The sequence below is a fragment of the Callorhinus ursinus genome, unplaced genomic scaffold (genome assembly GCF_003265705.2).
Source record: "Callorhinus ursinus isolate GAN/ISIS: 27379988/994484 unplaced genomic scaffold, GSC_fseal_2.0 scaffold12, whole genome shotgun sequence".
NCBI classification, from domain to species: domain Eukaryota; kingdom Metazoa; phylum Chordata; class Mammalia; order Carnivora; family Otariidae; genus Callorhinus; species Callorhinus ursinus.
This window is the reverse complement of record NW_027397074.1, coordinates 52,381,072-52,391,303: the sequence shown is the minus strand read 5'-3', so window position 1 is coordinate 52,391,303 and position 10,232 is coordinate 52,381,072.

Below are 10,232 nucleotides of genomic sequence, written 5' to 3'. Positions count from 1 at the left end.
TTTGAGCAATCAACTTACCCATATAAACCCAATAGTCAGTTTCCTCATCTCTAAAGAAGAGATAATAAAGCCTACCTCATTATATGAAGATTTCAGTTCAATTTCAGAAATGCTTTTTAACCCAGGTTATCAGTATTTGAACTATTACTGTTATTATTATAGTTGCCAATTTTATACTTTATTCAATAATGAAACACAGGTGGGCAGACATTGTTACTCCAAAAGGAATTGTTAAAAACCATTCTACTCACAAATTTTAAAGTGACATCTAAATTTTAAATCTTAAGCACAAATAGTTGAAACTATGGCATTATTTAAGTATTGATACCTATGACACAAAAACACTACAATAAATTAGTATCATTTCCATTCCTTTATAAACACACAAACAAGCTATATTCTAATAGTAGGAAATTTTATACCATTAATTTTCTCTGAACTTTTATTCTCATTCCAATTCTAATTCCATTCAATTAGTGATCCTAATGTAATAATGATTTTGTATTTGAAAGTCTTCTATTGAACACCTTATCATTCTTCTCTATAGATATTTATTTTTAAAATTTAAGTTTCTGCAACATAAGGCTCTATGTATCTTTTAGATTGACCCTTTATTACAAGTATTATTAGCATTTTATCTAAAACACCAAAATATATTATGAATTCCAATAAATACTATTTTTATAAAGCATAATTTATTTGAAAAAAATGTTAATGAAATGATTATAGATGACTTGCTTGAAGCAATTGGGGAAACATTCCTTTATTTGTTATTCTGGACATGTTTACACATTAGGCCAGGCACTGATGTGAGTTTTGAGTTAGCCATTTGCTTTTTTTTTTTAAGGATCATTGCTAAAGGGGGTGATGGGAAGGGAGAACCTGCAGGGCAGACAAGTTTTCAGGCTGATCAATCTTAGAACAGACTACAAATAAAATTTAATAATATGATATCTAATTTCTTTTTTTATGTTCAGTTAGCCACTGAATAGCACATCATTAGTTTTTGATGTAGTGTACAATGATTCATTAGTTACGTAAAACACCCAGTGCACATCACAACTATTAATACTTTCACAGCCCTTTTGATAAAATTTTGGAGACTGTCAATAGTCCAATTTGGGGTGGCTGGGTGATGGACATTGGGGAGGGTATGTGCTCTGGTGAGCACTGTGAATTGTCTAAGACTGATCAATCCCAGACCTGTACCCCTGAAACAAATAATACATTATATGTTAATAAAAAAAAAGTATAAATTTGAAAACCATTTTCCTAACATTCAGTTGCTCCATCATAAAAAGACACCCCTCATGCCTTATATTGATTCTGGTCAATCATCTTTCCAGTCTGCTTTCATGAATGAGTAAAATGGTCTCATGTATAATTGAAAAAGAATAATGTAATTTAAGAAAGGTTAAATGGACCTAGTTAAGTTCACCCTAAGTAGAACCCAATCAGATTAATCATGGAGAGAACACATGTGTTTCCAAGCCCCAGCCATTCTAATTCTAATTTCGAGGTTTTTAGGTCTCTGAAATAGAGAGATGGCAAAAGCCACCATTATAATTAACAAAAAACAGTACTTATTGAAAAATTTACCATACAGGGGGCTTGGTAAGATGCTCTAGAAACCCTTGAATTTAAATCAATATAGAATGCTAAGGAACTGGCTTCCATAGCATTGAGCCCAAAGAGCAGGCCGAGACAGAGAAATCTCTGACAACATTGTTGTGGGGGCCTCCATAAAAATTTTGTAATATGATAAAGATAAGATTAAACTTAGAAACACATACCCATTAGAGAACACTTTAGTTCTGTTTGTTTTTTGTATAGCTCAAGTGGAGATTTTTTTTTTAATTGAAGTAGAATTGACATACAAGATCCTATCAGGTCCAGGTGTACATCATAGTGATTTGACATTTTTATACATTACAAAATGATACCCACAGTAAGTCCCGTTATGCTTAAGCGTAGTCACCTTTGCAGAGGGAGCAGGGATGAAGGGTAGAGTTCCTGTGTAATTTAAAAAAGTATTTTCAGAGCTTTGCTTTTTATAAGACCTTTGAATCACTATAATTAAAGGCACTATATGCTCTTTTGTGGCTCTTGATTTATATTGATAGATTTTTGGGTGAAATACAAGGAAATAAGTGAACACCTAGATGAACAACTCTCATTTGAAGAAAGATAAAACAGTAAACGTGCAACAGCAAATGCCATTTCCAAAATCACACAACTAATGGCAAAACTCAACTTAGAACGTTAAAACTTTTTCCCCTTGTCTTAATGCTAAACTAATAGTTCTCAAAGTGTGGTCTCCAGACCAGCAGCATCAAAACCAACTGGGGACTTGTTAAAAAAGCAGATTTTCTAGACCCACCCCAGACTTGCTGGATCTAAAACTCTGGGTCTGGGACACAGTAATCTTTGTCTTAACCAGCCATCCAAGTGACTATGATATAATGTTTGAGAACTATTTTAGAAAAAAGAAACGAAGACTATAAAAGAATTTCTAACAATGATGTCTTATATGGCCATGGTTTTAGTACATTAAGGTAATGTCTGTGTCCTGCCTTTGGAAGGCCACTGGGCACTATATTGTCACAAAAGAGATGTGCCATGTAGTCTTAAAATGTTGACCTATAAACATTAGTTAAGTCCATCTCTCATTCATTTCAATTTTACAGTGTTTTGATTTAAAAAAGATACAGAATTTGAATTTTAACAATGCCTTTTATGTTTATTAAAGGTCTATATAAAGAAGAAATGATGCAAGCAAATAACAGCCAGAAGGCAAGGAGGACTGTATCTCAACTTTGAACACATAAATATAACAAGGTATCTTTTATATGTGATACAACCAGAGACTACCTCTGCCACCAGCCCTTCAGGGACAACCTTATACTTACAAGTGAGAAACATTTCAAGAGGCTATTTTAAGGGGAAAATCTGATAATGTATATTTTCAAATAGATTAAATTTATGTTTTTTAAAAGTTAAATGTACATTTGAAAAACAAAAGTTATAGTAACTGTTCAAAAGAAAGGAGGTGAGAATGATACTGACATTCTACAAAGAGATCCTGATGTGAGAATTAAATTTTTGTTTTTTAAAATATGTGGCATATAATGGTTTAATTATGGAGGAGCTAATTTCCTCATCAGTGCCATGTGTACAATACTGAGAGAACAGAACAGAATATTTTAAGGTATGAACCTTATGTTTATGTAAAGTGTAATAATCTCCACTACTCTGCTACTAGAACTATAATCATATTTATAATCAAATAGAAAATTTAAATTCTTATTTATAAGTGCTTATTTAACTTATTAAATTATTGCTCTCACTCAAAACACTGTCATATTTCATAATATAAGCATAAAATTAGTATACAATACAAACTATCAGTACATTAAAAATGATATTCTTTAAGATGTTAACGTGATATTTAAATGTCTTCTTTATAACCGATAAATTTTAATCATGAAACTTATTTAACTGAATGAGTAAACTACCTAAAAATGCTTTTAGGAATTATCATTTTTTCCCTAAAAATGAACACATCCGTACACCTTTCTCATTCCTATTTATTTTTACAACTCAATAAATTTAAGGACACATAAAGAAAAAATGAATACTGGCTCTTTAGATATCTTTCCCATATGCTTCCAATATACAATTTGGAAGTCAAAAAGAGTGGTTGGTAGCTAAATTACTGAATATATTTTCTTGCAGTAAAAAGAAAAGTGCCTTTGTAGAAATACTGTGGAATTTTCCTATTAAACATGGAGGAATAATTTCTTACCATCTGTAGCATTCATTAAAAAAATGTAAACAGTGGTATATTTGCCATCTGTTGGAGAGACTTTTTATGATACTTTTGAATCTGTCATTCAATGATATAGCCAATTTTATCATCTAAGGATGATGCTTAAAACTATGATCAATGACATTTTTGGTAGCCAGACATGCATGCTATGGAAGTGAAGCAGCAAAGGGCTATAAAGATGGCCACTAACAGCCATAATAGTTCTGTTAACACCAATAAAACAGTACAGAATAGCTATTTAAAAGCATGTAACATCTTGCTGAAGGTGAAGAGAAGAATATCTGGGGAATGAGTAGTGCATATCAGCTTACTCCACGTAGCTACTAAACAGGCAAATTACAATCCCAGCCCTTCCCACATCCTTGGAAACATTTTGAAAAATGGTACTGCCCACAGAAATTTTCCCCAGGTTTTCTACACAATCTAATGTTCTAAGATAATTAGCGAGGTTCTCTTTTCATGGAATTAAGAGACCTACCAGGTTATGAGGGTTGGAATATTTGGTCAAGAGAAAACCAAATCACTCCCTTATGACAGCACATCACTTTAAAAGAAAAAAAATTATAACTTATTTTCCCTTCAAATTACAAAAAATCTAAATAATTCTTGGTAATGCTTCACCACTTGCTATTTTTGGCTTGTGACAGAGTAGTGAAGCAAACACAGAAGAAAGTCACTAGGAATGAGAACACAAGAGAGAGGATGGAAGGTCATATCTTTAGTGAACCGCACTGAATGGCAAATAGAGCTTCCACCAATACTCACTGATCTTCAAGATAAGGTCTACAAAAATATTTTTTTTCATTCTAGGTTCAGTCATTAAACATCTTTGTAAAATTCCCTGTTAAAGATATACAAGAGAGATTCCTGTTACATTTGTATGAACTTTTCATGGAGTCAAGGATTGGGGTTTCCTAAAGCACTGTGTATTTCATAACTGCTGTGTATCAGTGTAATACAGAATGACTTTGAAATACAATTTATTACAATTAGAAATTGGACTCAGAGATAGTCTATAAATAGTCTACAGTCATACACAAATGGAAAGAATAAAAAATATAGTTAGAAAACATATCAAGACTGTACCTATAATCAAAATAAATTATATCATATTGTGGCTATATACTATTTATATTTGTAAAAATATATATATTTAAGTAGCCATTTATATCCCCTCTTAGAGACATGGGTTTTGGAGTAGATCTAATTTCCCAAAATTGCTGCTGTAAATCTGTCATCCCAGAGTACAGTGTGGCTGTGAAAGTTTAGCTTCCATAATTTCCTAATAAATTTACTTAAATATAGTACATCTGAGGGAAAACACATATGAGGTTTTAAGGCAATATCAGTGTTTTCTTAAAATACCATGGAAAATATGACATAATATTTGTAGTATAAATGACTACAGTAAAATAGCTTGATACAAGATAAATGCATAAAAAATCAATATTTTCCCCATATAGCAGATAGTAGAAATTATAAGAAAAAATGTGAACCCATTCATGACAACAAAATATATAAAACAGATAAGAATAGGTGTAACAAGGAAAGATGAAAACTTTACCAAGAGAAAAAAGGACTGAATAAAAGGAGACATCACAGATTTGGATAAGTGATAAAATATAATAGGTGTAGCACACTTTTAAGGTTCTTGGGGGAAAAGAAGAAAGATGATTCTAAGACTATCTGCAAGAACACTCAGAATAGCTCGGGCAGTAAACAGGATGAGGTATGAAAGGAATTTTTTGGTCTACTGACTATTTAAACATACAAGGATTAAAACACTGTGGTATTGGTATAAGACCTGAGAGGTGGACAAAATGAAATAAATTGCCCTGATTTAATATTTAAGTAAAGAAAAACTAGTCAACTGATAATGTTAGGGAAATTGTGCTATATTTAGAAAAGAAATAAGGAATATATTGAGGAGCTAAATATGAAGAATGAAACCATAATAGCCCTAGAAGAAAGCTATAAGCAGTTATCACTGAGATACAATTTTTCTAAATATGACATAGAAACTATTCAATAGTATCAAAAATGTTTTAAATTATGGTAAAACCTAAGTGAAAAAGTGCTAAGCATATTTGCAATAAATATGACAAAGTATTACACTTATTATTATAAAAAGCTTTTTTAAAAATAATCAGAAAAGCACTATAAAAATAGGGTCAGTTAACATGAAAAAACAATTCACAAGGCAAAACATGCAAAATTGTTGGTAATTAAGGAAATGGGGATTAGAACAATGAGAGAGGTTTTTTTTCTTGTCACATTATAAAGGTTGAAGAATTTTACATGCTGCAATCTAGTAATTTCACTTGTAGCAATCTTCTTTAAGAAAATAACCTGAGGTTCCAAAAATTATTACAGTATCACTAAAAAAATTTAAGACTGTTAAGACATCCAAGAGTAGAAAAATCAATTTAAAAATCATGGCAGAGAGTGCCTGGGTGGCTCAGTCAGCTAAGCAGAGTCCTGGATGGAGCCCTGCATCAGGCTCCCTGCTCAGCAGGGAGCCTGCTTCTCCATCTGCCGCTGCCCCTGCTTGTGCTCTCTCTCTCTCAATCTCTCTCTGAAATAAATAAATAAACAAATAAATAAATAAAATCGTTTAAAAATAAAATAATAAAAAAATAAAAATCATGGCACAAACACATAGAAGAATGTAGCCATTAAAAATTGTAATTTTGAGACTTCCAGGAAAGATGGAGTAGGAGGATCCTAAGCTCACCCTGTCCCATGGATATAATTAGGAACACCCACATCAGTATAAATAACCCAGAAAAAGACCTAAAGACTAGCAGAACAGGTAAATGTAGAGAACAGTTGATACTGAAGAGGGTAGCAAGGGCAGAGACTCAGTCAGGAGCTAAACAGACCCACAAAAATGTCCATAGGAAGGAAAGTCACTGGGGCCATAGAGAGGGGACAGGACCAGATCCTCACAAGCACTACAGGTACAGGGAACCATGGGGAAGATGAATCCCCATAATATTTGGCTTTGAAAAACCAAAGGGGTATAACTTCATGAGTTCTTACAATCAGCAGGGCTTAACACCTGGAACTTTAAAAATCAGCGGGTTCAGCTCTGAGAGAGCCAAAAGGGTAATAGGAAAATGAGTCCCCATCCTTCAAGAAATAGCACAACAAACAGCCCCACTGAGATACAGCAGCAGTTTGAAAAAGGACTGGAATATATGGGAAAGATATTTGTTTTCTAATCTCAGAGTGTGTGCTAAAAGAGCAAGGATCCTTGGGAGAGTTCTCTAAAAACAAAAGAGCTGGTGGACCCCAATGCCATCCCCTATCACTCTAGTCTAGATAGATGGACACAGGCAGGAATCAGCGCAATGCAACACTCTCTACCCAGCATGCTAACAGCACACCTGGGCCCCTCATACTACTGCAGATCCACCCCACCAGCCTCAGCTCCAGGTCTCTCCCCACAGCAGGTGTGCACAAACCTTGCAAACACCACAGGCCACACCCTTGCATTTTCCTGCAGACCTGCTTCCTCTAATACACCCTTAGCCAGAGACCATCCAAGTTGGTGCCACCAGTCTGGCAGTGTGCAGCCAGCCCTGATAAGGGCCAGCAGCACTTCAAAGTGACTCCTGCCCTGAGGGAAGGGAAGATAACCATGCACACACCAGGCTGACTGCAGCCTTAGCAGTGGGTTGGGGGCAGACATATGTTCTGATTCCAGGCTCTGTCCACCAGTGAAAGCTTCTCAGTGGACAACACAGGGAGAATGCTCTGTAGTTTGGTACTACAGCATCTCTTGCAAATGCTTGTTCTTGAGCCCAAGGTGGCCCCAGACTGGCCCATTAACAACAGAGACACCAAACCCTGTCCACAACTGGCCGAGAGCCTCTGCAGATGACTGGACTGAAGGCAAATGTAATTCAGCCACAACAGAAGGGAGCACACAGCACACATAGGAGACGCCCTGGAAGCACCATGTTCTGGTGAACAGGGGACATTGCACTGCAGGGCACTGCAGGACCTCCTCTTCATAGGCCTCTAGTTTTAAGAGCAGGAGGTGTAGCTGACTTTCCTAACACACAGAAACAGATGAACAGATACACATAATGAGGATACCGAGAAATATGTCCCAAATAAAAGAACAGGACAACAGCACAACAAGAGGGCTAAATGAAACATAGATAAATAATATGCCCGATAGCATATTTAAAGTAATGGTCATAAAGATACTTACTGGACTTGAGAAAAGAGTAGAGAGACTCTAAAAGACACAGAAAACAGAAAAGAACCAATTAGAAATGAAGAACTCAATAATTGATTAAAAACATACTAGTTGGAATAAATAGTAAACTAGTAGAAGCAGAAAAAATGAATCAGTGACCTAGAGAACAATAATGGAAAGCAATCAAGCTGAACAAGTGAGAAGAAAGGAAAAAAGCACACAAAATGAAAATAGATAGGGAAATCAGTGACACCATCAATTGCAATAACATCCACATTATAGGGACCCCTGAAAGAGAAGAAAGAGAAAAGGGGATAGAAAATTTATTTGAAAAAATAATAGCTGAAAACTTCCCAAATCTGGGAAGGAAACAGAAATACATATCCAGGAGGCAGAGAGAACCTCCAACAAAATCAACCCAAGCAGGTCCAGACCAAGACACATGGTAATTAGAATGGCAAAAAGTAGTGATACAGATAGAATTTTAAATGCAGGAAGAGAAAAGAAAACAGTTACATACAGGGGAAACCCCATAAAACTATCAGTTGATTTTTCAGCAGAAACTCTGCAGATGACAAGGAGTGGCATGATATATTCAAAGTGCTGATAGAAAAAAACCTACAATCAACAATACTCTATTCAACAAGGCTATTATTCAAAACAGAAGGAGAAATAGTTTCCAGGTAAAAAAAAGACAAAGGAATTCATGACCACTAAACCAACTCCACAAGAAATGTTAAAGGGGACTCTGAGTAGAAAGGAAAGACCATAAGCAGGAAGAAAAGTAGGAAGCACAAATCAGTAAAATTAAGTTATCTATAAAAATGACTCAAGGGATTCACAAAAGGATGTAAAGTATGACACCATATACCTAAAATATGGAGGGGGAAGAGGATTAAAGAAGAGGGTCAAACTTAAGTGACCATCAACTTAATATAGACTACTATATGCAGAAGATGTTATATATAAACCTAATGGCAATCACAAATCAAAAACAAGTAATAGATATGCAAAAAATCAAGAGAAAGGATCTGAGTATATCACTAAAGAAATACAGCAGACCATTAGAGACGAGGCAAGAGAAAAAAGGAAAAGAGAAGAACTACAAAAACAAATGTAAAACAAAAAAGAAAATGGCAATAAGTAAATACCTATCAATAACTACTTTGAATATAAGTGGACTAAATGCTCTAATCAAAAGAGATAGAGTTACAGAATGGGTAAAAAAAGCAGCACTCATTTATATCCTGCCTACATGAGACTCATTTCAGACCTAAAGACACATGCAGATTGAAAGTGAAGGGATGGAAAACATTTATCATGCAAACGGAAGTGGAAAGAAAGCCAGGATAGCCATATTTATATCAGAAAAAGCAGACTTTAAAACAAAGACTGTAACAACAGACAAAGAAGGACACTACATAATCATAAAGGAAAGAATCCACCAAGAACATACAACAATTGTAAATATTTATGCACCCAACACGGGAGTATCCAAATATATAAAAATAACTGATAACAAACGTAAAGGAAGTAATCTACAATAATACGATAATAGCAGGGGGTTTTAACATCCCACTTACATCAGTGTACTGATCATCCAAACAGTAATTCAATAAGGATTTGAATGACACACTGGACCTGAAGGATCTAACAGATATATTTAGAATGACCCACCCTAAAACAGCAGAATACACATTCTTTTCAAGTGCACATAGAACATTCTCCAGAATAGACCACATGTTAAACCACAAAACAAGTCTCAACAAATTCAAAAAGACATAAGTCATACCATGCATCTTTTCCAACTACAATGCTATGAAACTAGACGTCAACCACAAGAAAATATCTAGAGGGAACATGAATACATTGAGTTTAAATACCATTCTACTAAACAATGAATGGGTCAACCAAGAAATGAAAGAGGAAATAAAAAAAATACATGGAGATAAATGAAAATGAAAACACAACAGTCCAAAATCTTTGGGATGCAGCAAAATCTGTTCTAACAGGGAAGTTCACAGCAAAATGGGCCTACCTCAAGAAGAACAATCTCAAATAAACAATCTAACCTTATAACTAAAGAAACTAGAAAAGAAGAAAAAACAAAACCCTAAACCAGTAGATGGAAGGAAATAATAAAGATTAGAGCAGAAATAAACAAAATAGTATATTTTTTTAAAGATTTTATTT